At 42.0% G+C, this 19,905-nt stretch overlaps 1 long non-coding RNA gene and 1 other non-coding gene across 2 annotated transcripts; one reads left to right on the top strand and one right to left on the bottom strand.

Annotated features, from left to right (window-relative positions):
* The first annotated feature begins 2,339 nt into the window (after positions 1-2,339).
* On the top strand, positions 2,340-2,412 carry TRNAE-UUC (transfer RNA glutamic acid (anticodon UUC)). Its single transcript has one exon. It is a non-coding gene; the product is annotated as a tRNA-Glu (tRNA).
* A 4,359-nt stretch (positions 2,413-6,771) lies between these two features.
* On the bottom strand, positions 6,772-19,309 carry LOC139037148 (uncharacterized). The gene is made up of 2 exons (XR_011489974.1): positions 12,164-19,309; positions 6,772-8,653 (listed from the first exon to the last, which is right to left on the bottom strand). It is a non-coding gene; the product is annotated as an uncharacterized lncRNA (long non-coding RNA).
* Between the last annotated feature and the right edge of the window lie 596 nt (positions 19,310-19,905).

Below are 19,905 nucleotides of genomic sequence, written 5' to 3'. Positions count from 1 at the left end.
TTGTGATCAGACACAACTGAAGTGACTTAACATGCATGCACACATGACATATATACCTTCTTGCTGTCAGGCTGCACACAGAACTGTAGGTTGTCATTGTATATCCACAGCATCCAGAACTTGTGAGATGTGCACTATAGAAATAATAATTGCTAACACTTATGTGGAACCAAATAGGGGACAGACACTCTTCTAAGCAGTTTACATGTAACTCATTTAATTCTTACAACAGCTGTCATGAAGCGTGTCCTACCATTTCCCCCATTTTACAGATGAAGACATGGAGGCCAAGGGAGGCATATGAGTTTGTCTCAGGTCACACAGGTAATGAATAGTAGAGCTGGAGTCAAAATCACATAATCTGGCTTTGGAATCCATGCATGCCTTTACAGTACGGATGAATCACACCACGCTGCTTCCTTATTATTAGGAATTCACAGGAAAGGAGAAATTCTAGGTTCATTCCCATCCCTCCTCCTCCTGGGGAGCCAAGAGCCCTGAACTGCTCCGCAGTGTTTTTTATGTTTTTATCCTGAAAGCTTTTAGGCAAAATGCGTGCTTTTAAGGTTAAGGCAGGAGGCACCACTCACTCACTATTGAGTTATACCTCCTTTATTTCCCGAGGATATTTGAACATGTAACTCTGTGCTCTGAGAAACAGAAGGATTGGAGCTTGGCTTGTGGATTTGAACCCAAGCAATTCTTCTGCAGTCAGGGGGATGCTGGGCTTGGCCAGTAGGGTGGCAATGAGAAGCTACAACAGGAGACAGGAATTTCCTCTTCTCAGTCTTCATCCAAAGCAAGTACCTGAGGCTGGAAGCTTGGCAGAAGCCACAAGGTGAGGGGCCTGTGGTTCTTTACTAGAGAATTTTGGCTTTGTGTTTCAGGCCATGGCCCCAGTGGCAGGTGTTAATTTGCCTTTACTTGTCTCAACCTGTTGCATACCCTGTTTCCTTGATAGCCCTAATGGATGTTCCCGCTCAGTCATGTCCAACTCTTTGTGACACCATGGACTGTAGCCTGTCCATGGGATTTCCCAGGTAAGACTACTGGAAGAAAAAGAAATGGCAACCCACTCCAGTATTCTTGCCTGGAGAATCCCATGGACAGAGGAGCCTGGCGGACTACAGTCCATGAGGCTGCAAAAAAGTTGGACACAATTTAGTGACTAAACAACAACAATAATAGTTATTCAACTTAGCGAATATATTAAAAGCCATTGACTTGTATATTTTAAATGAGTGAATTTTATGGTATGTTAATCATAATAAAATTCCAATTACATGAATAAAAAACTCATTAGTCCAAACAAAAACAATACTGGAGTGGGTTACCATTTCCTCCTCCAGTGAATCTTCCCAACTCAGGGATCAAACCCATGTCTCCAGTGTCTCCTGAATTGGCACACGGATTCTTTCCCACTGAACCACTTGGGAAGTCCACCGAGTGTCCCCAAACACTGCCTCTTTCCTCTGTGGCCAGGTCAGAGCTCTACATCCAGAAGGCACCTCCATCTGCTGCTCATCCAGGCTCTCTTGGCAGATTACTGGGAAATCACAGAGATGATTCTCAGCAGCAGCACCTGTAGTTGAGTCTTTGCTCTGATGCGGCTGCTGGCTCAGCTCTCTGAGAGCAGCCAAGGGGCGACCTCGGGGAGAAGCCAAGCGGCGCAGTGGTTAGAGCACAGAGGCAGCAGCAGGAACACTGAGGCCCAATCTTGGCTTCTCTTCAATTTAGTTGTGGCCTTGGGCAAAAACTTAATTTTTTAGTGCCCCCATTTTCCCCATTTTTTAAATGAGAACTAACAACTACACCTAACTTGGAGAGTGCATATGTGCAAGTTAAGTTGCTTCAGTCATGTCTGATTCTGGGACCCTATGGACTGTAGCCCACCAGGCTCCTCTGTCCACAGGATTCTCTACACAAGAATACTGAAGTGGGTTGCCATGATCTCCTCCAGGGGATCTTCCCCAACCAGGGATCCAACCTGCATCTCTTACATCTCCTGCAATGCAGGCAGGTTCTTTACCACTTGGGGCTTCCCTGATGCCTCAGATGGTAAAGAATCTGCCTGCAATGCAAGAGACCCAGGTTCAATCCCTGGGTCAGGAAGATCCACTGCAGAAGGAAATGGCAACCCACTCCAGTATTCTTGCCTAGAGAATACCATGGATAGAGGAAGCCGGTGGGCCACAGGCCATGGGTTGTAGAGTCAGACACAACTGAGCAGCTAACACTTTTTCTTTACCACTACCACCACCTGGGAAGCAACTTGGAGAGTTGTTGTGATTAAATCTGTTAATCCATAAATAGCATTTAGAATGGTGCTTGGTCAGAGTTCCCTGGCAGTCCAGTGGTTAGGACTCAGCACTTTCACTGCTGAGGGCCTGGGTTCAATCCCTGGTTGGGGAGCTAAGATCCTGCAAGTCCCATGCCATATCTTAAAACAAAAAAAAAGTTCCTGGTGCATAATTAATGAGTACTCAAAAAAGGATTTGTTTTTATCCTGTTTTATCACATGTAAATCAGTCACTAATGTGTCTAGGTAGTTCCTCCATCTTTGACCTCTGACCCCTCTGTCCAACCACCCTCTATCTTGATTGCCTTTTTCTAGGCTGGAGACAAAGGAAGAACCGAGCCCCTTCTCTCCCTCCCTCCCCCTTCTCTCTTGGGGATACAATTAACACATGATAAAGGCACAGGTTGGACTCAATTAGGACCAGATCCCAAAGCAGATGCTCTTTCTGTGCAGAGAAAGGAGTAAAAAAATTGGCTCCAGAAGGCTTGGGACCTGCTTGTAGAAGATACTAATTGTTTTTTTGCTGGTAATTTTTCACCCCTAAGTGAACAAGAAAAAGGGCATCTCGGAGGCTCATCTGCTTTACAGGTGATCAGGCAAAAGAATATCTGTGTCCAGGGAGAAGTGAAGATTGTCTTTTTTTTTTTTCCTCTCCAGAGGAAACATAATCTCATTTGTCCCAGGACTTAATTCGTGCAGATCTGCTGAGCTTGATAGGGATAAATGTCACCTCCAGAATTATATTGGGGTCTCTGACTCCCACACACTCGTGGGAAGTCTAGTATTCTGGATGCTGGGGAAGAGTGAATAGTCATTTTATCACTGAGGAGTTTGAGAGATATAAAGAAAGCTTGACTGTCAGGGGCAAGGATCCAATTGAACAATAGAGAAGTAATCACAAGCATCACTCACCTTTAATCAATGAAATATTATTATAATAGTGCTATTTGAAGCACTATTTACTTCACTATTTGAAGCACTGAAGCACTATTTACAATAGCCAAGACATGCAAGAAACCTAAGTGTTCATCAACAACAGAGGAAAGATAAAGAAGAGGTGGTATATGCACATATATATAATGGAATACTACTCAACCATAAAAAAGAATGGAATAATGCCATTTGCAACAACACGGATGGTCCTAGAGTTTATCATACTAAGTGAAGTAGCAGAGAAAGACAAATACCATATGATATAATTTTTTTTGTGGAATCTAAAATAAAAGATACAAATGAACTTATATGCAAAACAGAAATAGACCCACAGACATGAAAAACAAGGTTACCAAAGGCGAAGGGAGAGATAAGTTAGGAGTTTGAAACTAACATATATATAGTACTATATATAAAATAGGTAACCAACAAGGACCCACTCTATACCACAGGTCACTATACTCAATATTTTGTAAAAACCTACAAGGAGAAAAAACTTATAGGTTTTTCCTACAAGTTAAAAAATAGATATAGATTTTAAAAAATAGATATATATGTATAACTGAATCACTTTGTTGTTTATGTGAAACTAAGGACTGATTTTGAAGCTGAAACTCCAATACTTTGGCCACCTGATGTGAAGAGCTGACTCATTTGAAAAGACCCTGATGCTGGGAAAGACTGAGGGCAGGAGAAGGGGATGACAGAGGATGAGATGGTTGGATGGCATCACCAACTCGATGAACAAGGGTTTGGGTGAACTCCGGGAGCTGGTGATGGACAGGGGGGCCTGGCATGCTGCGGTTCATGGGGTTGCAAACAGTCGGACACAGCTGAACAAATGAACTGAACTGGACATAAGAGTGTAAATCAACTATACTCCAATAAAAATTTTTTTAAAAAAACCACTCCCAGGACTTCAGGACTCTGCACTTCGAATTGAGGGGTGCAGGTTCAGCCTCTGGTGGGGGAACTAAGATCCCACATACTGTGTGGCAGCCAAAAAAGTAAATAGTAAATAAATACTTTTTTAAAAAATCACTCCCCTTTAGAACTCTTTATGACCCTTGTGTCTATGCCTGTTACCGCAGTGTCTTGCTAGACTGGATGAATACAGTTATATGATGCTGTCCTTGAGGGGAGGGGCTTTGTCTTACACATCACATTAGCAAACACCAATCACTTACTACTACTACTACAATCACTTGCATTTCTCCTATAATTAGGCACTGTTCTATTTGCTTAACCTGTATTAGCTCATTGAATCCTCACAGCACAGTAAGATAGATGGGATTATTTTTCTCATTTTACGGCTGAAGAAACTGAAAGGAGGAGTTACATATAGATTGAACGGGGAAGCCTAATCAAGTCCCACGTGTCTGCTCTCATTGTATCTCCAAACCCTAGGACAGTGCAGCCTTAATGCATGTTATTGACCTAAGCCCAAAGTGCAAAAGCAGTAGTAATGCTGAGGCTGTGAACAGATCATTCTAAGTGCTCCATAAATATTTGCGAGGGAAATGGCTGGCCATAGGCTCTGCCCAGATGACCAGTGAAAGCTGTGGTCCTACAGAGGCTGCTGCCCACCTGGATGTAGGAGGGGGGAAGAGACCATTCATACCAGCCACCTCACCCACCTGTCAATGCAAATCCATATCTGAGCTTTATCTTGGTCTCTTATTGGGACATCTGAGTCTACTCTGACACCATCCTTCTTTTCCATTCTGTCACCGCCTCCATTCAATTACTGATTACCTCTCCCTCAACTGATGAATTAATGGCCTGATCATCTCCCATCTCTCTAAAATCCTAACCTCCCTGTTCACTATTGCTAATCTTTCTAAAACATAATTCCAACCAAGCCAAAAATCTGTGTTACCCTATGCCTTCCCAGGGCTTCCCCAGTGGCTCAAGGGTAAAGGGTCCATCTGCAATGCAGGAGCTACAGGAGACTCGGGTTTAATTCCAGGGCTGGGAAGATCCCCTGGAGGAGGGTATGGCAACCCACTCCAGTATTCTTGCTTGGAGAGTCCTGTGGACAGAGGAGCCTGGTGGGCTACAGTCCATGGGGCTGGAAAGAGTCAGACACGACTGAAGAGACTTAGCACCACACGCACAAGTGCTTTCCCAATCCAGTCAAGGTTTTCTGCCCAGTGTACCGGCCTTCCACATTAGCACACGATGCAGTCCCATTCCCCACTCCTCTTCTGACCCTGAACCCTGGCCTTTCCCCCTGCTTCAACCGTCTTTTACACATGTCTCATTTCAGGGCTTTCCCACATAGTGTGCCTGTCTTCAGGCCTCTCTGGCCGAAGACCAGAATGACAGGAGCACTTGTATTTTTACTTTAAAATTTTTTTAAAAAATGTATTTATTGGAGGGCTTCCTTTGTGATCCAGTGGTTAAGAATCTGCCTTGCAATGCAGGAGAAATGGATTGATCCCTGACTGGGGAACTAAGATTCCACATTCTGCAGGGCAGCTAAGACTGTGTGTCTTAACTAGAGAAGCCCATGTGCTGCAACTAAGACTCGACACAGCCAGATAAATAAATAAATATTTTAAAAATGGTTATTTATTATTTATTTGGCTGCACTGTGTCTTAGCTGCAGACTGCAGGATCTTTTTAGTTGTGGCATGTGGACTCTTAGTTGCAGCATGTGGGATCTAGTTCCCTGACCAGGGATCAAACCCAGGCCCCCTTAATTGGGAGGGCCAAGTCGCAGCCACTGGAGAAGGCAGTGGCACCCCACTCCAGTACTCTTGCCGGGAAAATCCCATGGACAGAGGAGCCTGGTAGGCTGTAGTCCATGGGGTCTCGAAGAGTCAGACACGACTGAGCAACTTCACTTTCACTTTTCACTTTCATGCATTGGAGAAGGAAATGGCAACCCACTCCAGTGTTCTTGCCTGGAGAATCCCAGGGACAGCGGAGCCTGGTGGTCTGCCGTCTATGGGGTCGCACAGAGTCGGACACGACTGAAGCGACTTAGCAGCAGCAGCAGCAGCCTGTCACCAAGAGTTGAATGGACTTGAGCAGCTTATTCAATCTCTGAGTAGACTGCTCAGCAGTGAAAGGAAGTGAATCACAATGACCTTGCAGGGTTGTTAGAGAATTGAATTAATTCATGAGCTCAATCCAACTAATATTTGTTGAACACCTACTCTGTATCACTGTGGGTACTGGAGGCACAGCAATGATCAAAACATGAAGCTTGTATTTGAGTGTGGGTGGAAGGGAGACATGAATGAATAAAACCACACCTATAGAAAGTGCCCAATGTGTGCCTGGCACAGAGCTGTCTCTCAGCAAATGGTAGTTGTTTTTCTTTTCAAATATTTCAAAAGGCCTAATAACAGATGTACCCAAGATAGTATGGGACAGAACTGTCCAGTTAGAAAACTCAGAAAGTTCTTTGAAGAAGCGCAGTGACCTATGTATCAATGTATTTCAAGTACCAGACACAGCACTATATACATAGAAGGTGCTAAATACCTGTTTGTTGAGTAAACACTGTCTAGTAAGTGACGATCAGGAGCTTTAATCAACAGTTTTATTGCTTTCATTATAAGTAGAAAAATATATTACTTAATAAATCTCTTTTGATAGCACAGCCTTACAGATGTAGGGCCATTGCAAAAAGGAAAGTTTAGGTATCACAACTGTCAGTTGAGTTCAGTTCAGTCACTCAGTCATGTCCGACTCTTCGTGACCCCATGGACTGCAGCACGCCAGACTTCCCTGTCCATCACCAACTCCCGGAGTTTACTCAAATTCATGTCCATCGGGTCAGTGATGCCATCCAATCATCTCATCCTCTGTTGTTCCCTTCTCCTCCTGCCTTCAATCCTTCCCAGCATCAGGGTCTTTTCCAAAGAACTTTTGCATCAGGTGGCCAAAGTATTGGAGCTTCAGCATCAGTCCTTCCAGGGAATATTCAGGACTGATTTCCTTTAGGATGGACTGGTTGGATCTCCTTGCTGTCCAAGGGACTCTCAAGAATCTTCTCCAACACCACCGTTCAAGAGCATCAATTCTTCGGCGCTCAGCTTTCTTTATAGTCCAACTCTCACATCCATACATGACTACTTGGAAAAACCATAGCTTTGACTAGATGGACATTTGTTGGCAAAGTAATATCTCTGCTTTTTAATATGCTGGCTAGGCCGGTCATAGCTTTTCTTCCAAGCAGCAAGCGTCTTTTAATTTCATGGCTGCAGTCGCCATCTGCAGTGATTTTGGAGCCCCAAAAAATAAAGTCTGTCACAGTTTCCACTGTTTCCCCATCTATTTGCCATGAAGTAATGGGACCAGATGCCATGATCTTAGTTTGCTGAGTGTTGAGTTTTAAACCAGCTTTTTCACTCTCCGCTTTCACTTTCATCAAGAGGCTCTTTCTGTTCTTAACTTTCTGCCATAAGGGTGGTATCATCTGCATATCTGAGGTTATTGATATTTCTCCCGGAAATCCTGATGCCAGCTTGGGCTTTATCCAGCCCTGAATTTCCCATGATGTACTCTGCATATAAGTTAAATAGTCAGGGTGATAATATACAGCGTTGATGTACTTCTTTCCCGATTTGGAACCAGTCTGTTATTACATGTCTAGTTGTAACTGTTGCTTATTGACCTGCACACAGATTTCTCAAGAGGCAGGTCAGGTGGTCTGGTATTCCTATCTCTTGAAGAATTTTCCACAGTTTTTTGTGATCCACACAGTCAAAGGCTTTGGCATAGTCAATGAAGCAGGAGTAGATGTTTTTCTGGAACTTTCTTGCTTTTTCTATGATCCAATGGATGTTGGCAATTTGATCTCTGGTTCCTCTGCCTTTTCTAAATCCAGCTTGAACATCTGGAAATTCATGGTTCACGTATTGTTGAAGCCTGACTTGGAGGATTTTGAGCATCACTTACTAGCGTGTGAGATGAGTGCAATTGTGCGGTGGTTTGAACATTCTTTGGCATTGCCTTTCTTTGGGATTGGAATGAAAACTGACCTTTTCCAGTCCTGGGACCACTGCTGAGTTTTCCAAACTTGCTGACTTATTGAGTGCAGCACTTTAAAAGCATCATCTTTTAGGATTTGAAATAGCTCAGCTGGAATTTCATCACCTCCACTAGCTTTGTTCATAGCGATGCTTCCTAAGGCCCACTTGACTTCGCATTCCAGGATGTCTGGCTCTAGGTGAGTGATCACATCATTGTGGTTGTCTGGGCCATGAAGATCTTTTCTTTATAGTTCTTCACAACTGTAGGACCTGGAAATCCCCTCCCCAGCTTTCTTCATTCACTGGTATCCTCTACTCCCTTCAAGACCCAGGTTAAGGGGGATTTCCTTGGCAGTCCAGTGGTTAAGATTCCACACTTTCACCACAGGGGGCATAGATTCGATCTGTGGCTGGAGAAATAAGATCCTGAAGGCTGTGCAGCCAAGAAAAAAAAAGACGCAGGTCAAATTCCTCCTTATCCTTTCTGATTTCATCTATCATGTGCACATCTCTCTATGATGAACCTCCAATGCACTTCTCTTCAACATGTAAGCCTTATAGCCTAACCATTTGAGTATTAGTTCTCTGCCACCTCTAGGCCACAAACACTTTGAAGGCCTATATCATCTTTTCACCCCAAAGAGACTAAGATAGCTTGCTTTTAGAAGACATAGTGTCACCACCTTTCTCCTTCCCTGCTCCTCCTTCTGCCTGCACACCATGACCTGCTCAGTCCCTCCTCTACATCCATGGTGTGCACCTATCAGACTCTTCTCTTCTTAGAACAAGACTAGCTTAACCACAAAGAATCATTCTTACAGCTTCAACAACAGAGGTGGCTGCTTTTGCAAAGTACTTGCAAAATATCATGAGGTTCAGGATATAGGCTCTGAGTCAGACTAACAAAGTTCCAACTTTAACTCTACAGACACACCTCAGAAATAGTGCAAGTCTGATTACAGACCTGTAATAAAGAGACTATCTCAATAAAGTCACATGAATATTTTGCTTCCCAACACATATAAAAATTGTTTACTAACGGAGGAGGTGAAAGTCCTATATGCTGAAAACTGTAAAACATTGATAAAGGAAACTGAAGATGATTCAAAGACATGGAAAGATATCCCATGCTCTTTGATTGGAAGAATTAATCTTGTTAAAATGGTTACATGACCCAAAACAATCTATAGATTTAATGCAATCTCTACCAAAACACCTGGGACCCTTTTCACAGAACTAGAACAAATAATTCTAAAATTCATATGGAACCACAAAAGACTCATAATTTTCAAAGTAATCCTGAAGACAAATAACAAAGCTGGAGGTATAACCCTTCCAGATATCACACTATATTACAAAGCCACAGTAATCAAAACAGCATGGTATTGGCACAAAAACAGATATATTGATCAAGGAACAGAATAGGAAACCCAGAAATAAACCCATGCACCTACTGTTAATCAATCTATGACAAAGGAGGCAAGAATATACAATGGAGATAAGACAGTCTTTTCAACTGGTGTTGGGGAAATGTGACAACTACATGTAAATCAATGAACTAGCAAATTCCCTCACACCATATACAAAAATAAACTCAAAATGGTTTAAAGACCTAAAAATAAGATGTGATACCATAAAACTCCTTGACGAGAACATAGGCAAAACATTCTCAGAAATAAATCATTGCAATATTTTCTTAATCAGTCACTCAAGGCCAAAGAAATAAAGGCAAAAATAAACAAGTGTGACCTAATCAAGAGCTTTTGCACAACAAAGGAAACGATCAACAAAACAAAAAGACAACCTACAGAATGGGAAACCATATTTGAAAATGAAATGACCAACAAGAAGTTAATATCCAAAATATACAAATAGCTCATAAAACAATATCAAAAAAAACATACAACTCAATTAGAAAATTGGCAGAGGGAACTTCCCTGGTGGTTCAGTGGTTAAGAATCTACCTTCCAATGCAGGAATCACAGGTTTTATCCTTGGTAGGGGAACTAAGATTCCACATGCTGCCAGGCAACTACTGAGCCCATGTACCACAACTAGAAAGAAGCCCAGGTGCTAGAACTAAGACCCAGCGCAGCCAAAAAAAAAATAATTAAAAAAAAAAAAAGATAGCCCATGTTTTAAAAAAAGAAAAAATTGGCAGAGGACATAAACAGACATTTCTCCAAAGAAAACATAGATGGCCAACAGACACATGAAAAGATGTTCAAAATCACTAATTATTCGAGAAATGCAAAGCAAAACTACAATGCAGGCTTCCCTGGTGGCTCAGTGGTAAAAAATCTGCCTGCCAACGCAGGAGACACAGGATTGATCCTTAATCTGGGAAGATCCCACATGCCACAGGACAACTAAGCCCATGTGCCACAGCTACTGAGTTTATGCTCTAGAGCCTGGAAACTGAAACTACTGAAGCCCCCATGTCCAAGAGCCCAAGCTCCACAAAGACAAGCCATTGCAATGAGAAACCCATGCACCCCAAGTAGAGAGTAGCCCCTGCTCTCCATGACTAGAAAAAACACCTGTGTAGCAACAAAGACCCAGAACAGCCAAAAATTATATAAAATTTAGAAATTTACATAAAATTAAAGAAAATTATAATGAGGTATCACCTCACACTGGTCAGAATGGCCATCATCAAAAATTCTACAGATAATTTCCCCAGTGGTCCAGTGGTTAAGACTCTGCCCTACCCATGTATGAAACATATCCCACATGCTATGTGGCCAAAAATTAAAAAAGAACAAATGAAAAAAAAAAGAACAAATGAAAGAAATGAAAGTGTTTTTTTAAAAACAGTTCTACAAATAATAAATGTCAGAGAGGGTGTGGAGAAAAGGGAATCCTACACTGTTGGTGGGAATGTAGATTAGTGCAGCCACTATGGAGAACAGTATGAAGATTCCAGAAAAAGCTACCAGAAATAGAGCTTCCAGAAATAGAGCTACCATATGATCCTGCAATCCCACTCCTGGATATACAGGCAGGAAAAATAAAAACTTTTTTAATTTGAAAAGATACATGTACACCAGTGATCACAGCAGCACTAATTACAACAGCCAAGATATGGAAACAACCCAAGTGCCCATCAACAGAAAACTGGATTAAGAAGATGTGGTACAGATATACAGTGGAATATTATTCAGCCATAAAAAAGGAATGAAATATTGCCATTTGCAGCAACACGGCCAACCTAGAGTATATTGTATTTAGTGAAGTCAAAGACAAATACTATATCACTTATATGTGGAATCTAAAAATAATATAAATGAATCTATATAGAAAACAGAAACAGACATAGAAAATAAAGCTATGATTACAAAGGGGATGAAGGGAGGGACAAATTGGGAGTATGGGATTAATAGATACAAACTACTATACATAAAATAGATAAGCAACAAGGATTTACTGTATAACACAAGGAATAATATTCAATATCTTATAATACCCTATAATATAAACAATCAAAAAAAGTAACTGAATCACCATACTGTACTCCTAAAACTAACAAATATTGTAAGTAAAAAATACTATAATTTTTTAAAAAGTTATGTTTATACCATACTGTACTCTATTAATTGGACAATAACATTACGCCGAAAAAAACACTCTATATACCTTAATTTTGAAATACTTTATTGCTGTTAAATGCTAACCATCATCTGTCTTCAGCAAGTGATAATCTTTTTGCAATAGTAACATCAAAGATCACCTATCACAGATCTCCAAAATAAATAATATGAAATAATAATGAAAAAGTTTGAAATAATGCACTAGAATGTGATAGGGAAACACAACTGAGCAAATATTGTTGGAAAAATGGTACTAATAGGCTTGTTCAATGCAGGGTTGCCACAAACCTTCAATTTGTAAGCAAACAAAACCCAACATCTGCAAAGTGCAATGAAATGAGATATACCTGTACCTTCATCTCTTACTGTGATCCTAGGTAATTCATTTCACCTCTCTGGGCCTCAGTTTCTTCATCTATAAAATCAAGAAAATAAAGATAGCACTTGTAGGTTTTTTGGAGGATTAAAGGAGATAACATATAAAAGTCCTAACATAGGACCCAGTGTATTACAAGCACGCAAGGGATGTTGCTTATAACAATAACTCAAGGGCTTCAAAAAGGCCACAAACCTCAAATGTGATTCACCATCTGTGAGGTGGTACCTAAACTCTACATGGTTAAAGAGTGTGGGCTGAGGAGCCAGACTGCCTTGGTTCAAGACCTCTCCCCCTAATTACCATTAGTGTAGCTTTGGGCAAGTTCCTAAATCTGATGCTTTATTTCTTCTACAATGGAGATGATACTGACAATGTGATCCCTCCTAAGGGACATTGTGAAGATCAAATAAATGAATGCTTGTTAATTTAAGATGATGCCTGCTACACAGTAAGTGCTCAGTAAGGACTTAAGTACGGCCACCACAGCTTCTTCCCACTGTAAAATGTTCTCTCCTTTTCTTCACACCAGGGTAGAGACGACTTATTTGTTTTGATCTGTCATTGAACCCACAGTGATGATGATTCTTCGATTCCATTCTATCAGACACCCATAGCTGGAGTCTGAACTCAAAGATGATTCAGACATGACTCTTGTCCTTCAGGGATGTCCAATCTGGTCCAGTGGATCTGGTCCATAATGGCCAATAATTATGTAGCAACTTGCCGTTTATGGAGCACTTTCTCATTAACCATTCTGTGTTTGTTCACAATTCTGGAAAATAGACATTATTGGCCCATTTTGTAATGGAGGAAACAGGTTCATTTAGTGTACGTGGCTCATAGAGGTCACACAGATATGGAGGGACCGAGTTAGGATTAGAACATGAACCCTCTCCATGAGGCATTCTTGCAGCCCAGAAAATGGATTTAGATGAGTGGAAGGGGACCAAGGCTCCGGGATTCTTGAGGGAGCCCTGAGGCAGCTCAGAGAGCAGGAAGGAGAGAACGCGTGTGAGTCACAAGTTCCTCTTCCTGGGACTTCCTTGGTGGTCCAGTGGTTAAGAATCCATCTGCCAATGCAGGGGATGTGGGTTTGATCCCAGGTATAGTCAAAGCTATGGGTTTTCCACTAGTCATGTAGGGATGTGAGAGCTGGACCATAAAGAAGGCTGAGCGCCAAAGAATTGATGCTTCCAAACTGTGGTGCTAGAGAAGACTCCTGAGAGTCCCTTGGACTGCAAGGAGCTCAAACCAGTCAATCCTAAGGGACATCAACCCTGAATATTAATTGGAAGGACTGTTGCTGAAGCTCCAATACTTTGGCCACCTGATGCGAAGAGCCAACTCATTGGGAAAGACCCTGATGCTGGGAAAGATTGAGGGCAGGAGGAGAAGGGAGCAACAGAGGATGAGATACTTAGATGGCATCATTGACTCAACGGACATGAGTCTGAGCAAACTCTGGGAGATACAGGACAGGGAAGACTGGGATGCTGCAGTCCATGGGGCCACAAAGAGTCAGACATAACTTAGCAACTGAACACCAACAAGGAACTAAGATCCCACGTGCCATGGGGCAACTAAGCCTGTGCGCTGCAACTACTGAGCCCATGCACTCTGGAGCCCTCACGTCACAACTAAGACCCGATACAGCCAAAAATAAATAAGCCAGCTCCTCTCTTCATCTACCAGCAATGGAAGCCAAGTGGAAGGGCCTCCAGGTTGATGCTGGAGAACAAGTAGAGAAGGCCTTTTCTGCAGGATTCCCCTTCTCTGATTATGGGCCTCCCTCTCCTTCCTTTCTACCCCATCCCAGTTTTCTCAAAGGGCAATTAAGCCCCTCTCTCCTGTCACAGAGGCTGCAATTGTCATTCAGGTCTTTGAATTTCAGGTCTGCTCTCTCCTCCCTTGTTTGGCAGCTAATGAGACCTTGTCTAATTGGAGTTTTACAGTCACCTATAATTAGGTCCCTTCAGTGCTTTTGAATAGGACCTATTTTGCCTTGTAATTGGAGGCCTCCATCCAGGTGTACATACATGGAAGAGGGCATAGGTGAGGGTAGAGAGTAAGGGGGCTGGTCAAAGGCACACAGGCATATACACATATGCATACACACATATATGCACATGCATAAATGTACATAAAAGCACACATATTCATACATGGGACTCGGGTGACTGGGGGTATGACAGACGCATGGCTGCCTTGTGTGCATAGGCATAGTTGGGTTCTGTGCTACAAGGGAGAAGACTTGCTCTCTTTTAACTGTTCAGATGCACCTGTGGAAGGAAGGGGTGTATGTGCAGAGTTCTAGCTGTGAGTATGTTAAGCAAGGGGAGTAGGAAATAGTATATTGGTGAGGTGGTGAGTTCCTACTATCTCTTTCCAATAAAGGAATTTATTTTTAATAGATAATACATGTACATGGACTTCAAAAGTGCAAAAGATACACAGTAAAAAGAGAGCTCCCTCTCATCACTGCCCCCAGCCATCCAGTTATCTTCCCCAAAGGTAATCTTTATTACGGAAGATACTCTATGCCAGCACAGTATATATTTACAACAGTGATAGCTAAGAGGACACACTGTTCTGAACCTTGCTCTTTTCCTTTAAAAATAGACCTGCTGCCTGTTACTATTAACAATCTTGGTCAGTGTTCCACATCTATCTAGAGAGCTTTTTTCCTATCTTTTTAGGGACTACAGTGTTGTTTTCATACTATCATCACTAAATTAACAATACATTGTGTAAGGATACAAATGAACTTATTTACAAAACAGAAATAGGCTCACAGACATAGAAAACAAACTTATGACCATCAAAAGGGAAGTGGAGAGAAGAATAAATTAGGAGTTGGGGGTTAATAGACACACTCTTCTGTATGTAAAATAGGTAACCAACAAGAACCTACTACACAGCACAGGGAACTCTACCCTTCTGTAATAACCTATAATGGAAGAGAAAGTAAAAAAGCATACATATATTTATATATACTAATATATGTATAACTACTGTACACTTGAGAAAGTAACATTATAAAACAACTATATTTCAATAAGAATAAAATAACTCAAATTGGGCAAAAAGCATGGCCCATATTTTAAAGAAACAAACAACCAATATGCTTGTGAAGTAAATATGTTTCTTCCCACTCAAAAAAAAAAAATTTTTTTTCACCTTCCTCCTAAGGCAGCTTAGTTTGCTTTCTTTTCCTTAAATTGTATGCATTTACTTTGTATGTGTGTATTTATTTGGGGCTGCACTGGCTCTTTGTTGCTGCGTGTGGGCTTCCTCTAGTTGGGGTGAGCAGAGGCTGCTCTCTAGCTGTGGTGCATGAGCTTCTCCTGGCGGGGGCTCCTCTTGTTGAGACGCACAGGCTCCAGAGCAGGGACTGAACCTGTGTCCTCCGCATTGGCAGACAGATTCCGAACCGCTGGGCCCCCACGGAAGTCCACCTCGTCTGCTCTTAAGCTCACTCACCAGAGTGGCTCAGGCAACTCTAGATTCTAAGAACCCAAGGCAGGAATCCAAGGCGGGGCTGCGGGAGGGCAGCTCCACACTCAGTGACTTTCAAGCATGATAATAATTTCTTGTGATTCCTGTGAGTCAGGAATCAGGGAGCCACCGCGTGGGCGGTTCTGCTCAGGATCTCTTCCGAGGCTGCCGTCAAGATGCTGGGGTTGCACCGGAAGTTTCACCCCCATGCGGCAGGTTGGTGCTGACTTACACCTGGAAGCTTAGCTTCACCCCATGCAGGTCTCTCCACAGTGCCGGCTGAGCGTCTACGCTAGGTTTTCATTGCTTCATAGCAAATTACCTCACACTCAGTGGATTAAAACAGCACCCACTTATTCTCTGACGGTTCTATAGTCAGAAATCCAGGCAAGTTGGACTGGGTCCTCTGCTTAAAGCCTCACAAAGCCAAAATCAAGGTTTCTGCATATCTGGGCACCTATCTGGAGGCTCTGGGGAACACTGGGAATGAAGGGAAAGCCCCCGAAGCTGGGGAAGATTGAGGGCAGGAGGAGACAGGGGTAACACAGGATGAGATGGTTGGATGGCATCGCCTATTCAGTGGACATGAACTTGGGCAAACTCCGGGACACAATGAGGGACAGGGAGGTCTGGCATGCTGCAGACCACGGGGTCACAGAGAGCTGGACACAACTTAGCCACTGAACAACAACGACAAAGTAGGTTCATGTCGTCCCCACCGACACCCCCAGCTCCTCAGGGATCTGTGTTTGAGGCCACAGAGTTCGGTAATCCTTTAATCTTACACACAGTTAAACTGAAGTCCAGGACAACTCAGATAGTGGGGGAGGTCCTATATGAATTCCAGCCTCTTGAAGCCCTGGTTAAGCTTTTTCTGCAGAGGCTAACAGACCAAATCCCATAGTCACACTTACCACGAAGTCCCGCCAACCACCGCAGGTAAACCATTACAGCCGCTAACAAACAAGAAAAGTTTGTTTTTCCTTTCGGAGGAAGTTTTAACAAAAGGAAAGGGGAAGGAGGCCAAGGTTTCCAGGCAAAGACTGGACAGAGACTTTTTTTTGCTTTGCCGAGAGCAGAATTGAAGACCTAAATGGCAAGAAATTTTTTAACTAAATTAAAAATACAATGGGAATGTCTCTCCCTCTTCTCAGGAAGGCCATTCCTAAAGCCAAACTCACCGCTCCAGAAGCACTCTTAAAATGGGACTGCTGTGGACTCTGAGGCGCCACCTGGTGGCTCCTCAACTCAAGAGAAAGGAAACGAGTTGAATCAAGATGTTTGATCCAGGTAGGACTGATGCTGGGAATGGAAAGCTCCCCACAGGTGAAGGTGGTATTACAGGTATCAAAAGGTTTTACTTGGGCTCAGGCCAAAGCCTCGGAGAGCTCAGGGGTAGGCTGGATTGAAATTCAGGACTTGAAAGCACCACAGCGTTAAAGAAACAGTCAACACAGGAACAGAGCCAGGTATGGGCGACAGGAGGAGGACAGGAAGTGATCAGGGTTTGAATTTCCCTACAGAAGAATCTGCAGGCCTCTTCCAAGGAGTACCCAGCCTCAGCATATTTCTCCAGGCCTTCAGGGTTATGAGAGAGAAACAACCCATACACATCTTGCTTTTTCAAAACATTTTTACAAATATTGTTCACTTTTAAAAAACACATGTTGACTTTATTACAAGTTAATAACATAACCACAGTAAAGGGTGTGAAGGAAAGATAGTCACCCTAAGTAACTTTAGATAATAATTGAAACCATATACTCTAAGGCTAAAGAGTACATAGTATGGTACTTGAAGTTTGTTTTTCAAATAGGTTGTCGGTTAGGAATTCTAAAATTGCTTTTTGTATAATTTAGGATTGATAAATAAGTAAATATATTGTTATTAATAAGCACCAGGTTTTTGTACTGTCAGAGAAAGTAATCACAAATAGAAAGGGAAAAGGTATGAAATGAATGTTACGTGTTGGAATGAAACGGGAGGTATCAGTAAAAAGTCATGTTTTTAATAGACAGACAGATGTGAGAATAAGTAGAGGTGTGTGTGTATCACATGCACATGTATTTCCTAACTCTGCCCACGGAGCGAAGAAACACCACCCTAGAAGCAATGAACCCCGAGTGTCCAGAACTTTGTTTCTAAGTATTATTCTTCAATAAAAAGGGACAAGGCCTCCTTAAAGGGATGGCTGATGGTATGACTGGAGTAGGGGAAATACAGCGTGAACCTGGGACATCAGCAAGTAAGGAGGGACTCAAAAAGTCATGGGGACATATTGAAATGACACAAGCTAACTTGATGGAGTTTCAAAATCTTGGATAATGTGGGCAACAAAGTAAGAAATGATAATAAGCAATTATAATCAACAGAATAAAACACTATTCAAGAGTCCGTGTTAATATGAATAGATGACTAGATAAATACATAGATAAATGGAGCAAATGGGACATTCTTTCTTACTATGCTCTCCAGTTAATAAACGTGGAAGAAAGGATGGAAATGGAGCATCGCCAACTGCAAGCACCACAATAGTAACTGTTTCAAGGAAGCATTATTGATGGATGCTAAAATCATTAATTTTATAAAATTATTCATTTTAGCAGGTCAAAATGACTGGGAGCAAGACATTTACATAGTCTCAAAGTATCTCTCCACAAGACGCTTATTATTATAATTACAGTCAGTCAGCTGGCTTTTGTAGTAATCTAAATAGGAGAGGGTGGCAGACTGGACAGAGAGAAATGGACAGATTTGAAAGATACTTAGTAGCCTGAACCAATTTACTTTTCCCTAAGATATGAACACTATACATCTTTACTGAGATATAATTCACATACACACGATGTACCCGTTTAAAGTGTATAATTCGGGACTTCCTTGGTGGTCTAGTGGTTGACAGTCCACCTTGCAATGCAGGGGACGTGGGTTTGATCCCTGGCCAGGGAACAAGATCCCACATGCTGTAGGGCAACTAAGACCACGGCCCGCAACTACTGAGCCCTAGTGCCAGGACTGTTTCCACGTGCCACAGTGAGAGTGCCCACATGATGATGCAATGAAAATGCCACATGTTGCAGCTAAGACATGATGTGGCCAAGTAAAAACTAAATAAAATAAAAACAAAGTGTACAATTCAATGACTTCTAGAGATGTGCATCTAACACCACCATCAACTTTAGAACGTTTTTGTCATCCCATACCCTTTAGCAATCACTCCATATTTCTCCCCAGACCTCTTCCCTCAAACCCCTCTCTCAATCCTAAGCAACCACCAGTCTTCTTCCTGTCTCTACAGATTTGCATAGTCTGGATCTCTCATATAAATATAATTATATGTGGTCTTTTATGACTGGCTTATTTCACCTAGCACAATGCGCTCAAGGTTCATCTATGTTCTAGCACATCATTCCTTTTAATGGCTGAATAATATTCCATTGTGTGGACAGACCACATTGTATTTACCCTTCATCTTTGATGGGTGTTTGAGTTGTTGACACTTTCTGGCTATTATCAATAATACTGCTATGAACATTTGTGTACAGATTTTTGTGTAGACCTATGTTTTCATTTCTCTTGGATGTGTAAGTAGGAGTGAAATTCCAGAGTCCTATGGTAACTCTATGTTTACCTTTTTGAAGTACTGTTAGACTGCTTCCCAATGCAGCTGCACCATTTTATGGGAATTTCCTGGTGGTCCAGTGGTTAGGATTCAGTTCTTTCACCGCTCAGGCCCAAATTCAATCCCTGGTCAGGGAACTAAGATCTTGCAAGCCTCAAGGCATGGCCAAAAAAGAAACAAACAAAGTAAAGCAAAGTGCTTTAGTGCACTATTTCACATTCACACCAGTGCTTAAGGGTTCCAATTTTTCAACATCCTAGTCAATATGAAACGGTATCTTGTGGACGAGAGTGCCATTTTTCTGATGGGTAATGGTGTCGAGCATCTTTCCATGTGCTTCTTGGGCATCTGTATATATTCTCTGAAGACATGTCTATTTATATCTTTTCCACATATTTAAATTGGGCTATTTTTCTTTTTATCACTGAGTTGTTAAGAGTTCTTTACAAATTCTTGATACAAATCCCTCATCATACGTATGATCTGTAGAATCTCTTTCCATTCTTTTGGTTGTCTTTCATTTTCTTGATAATATCTTTTAACATGCAATAGCTCTTAATTTTGATGACGTCCTGTTTGTCTATATTTCTCTTGCTGCT

This window comes from Odocoileus virginianus, chromosome 10 (genome assembly GCF_023699985.2).
Source record: "Odocoileus virginianus isolate 20LAN1187 ecotype Illinois chromosome 10, Ovbor_1.2, whole genome shotgun sequence".
NCBI lineage: Eukaryota > Metazoa > Chordata > Mammalia > Artiodactyla > Cervidae > Odocoileus > Odocoileus virginianus.
Note: the sequence above shows the minus strand (reverse complement) of the source record. Positions and strands in the feature narration are given on the sequence as shown.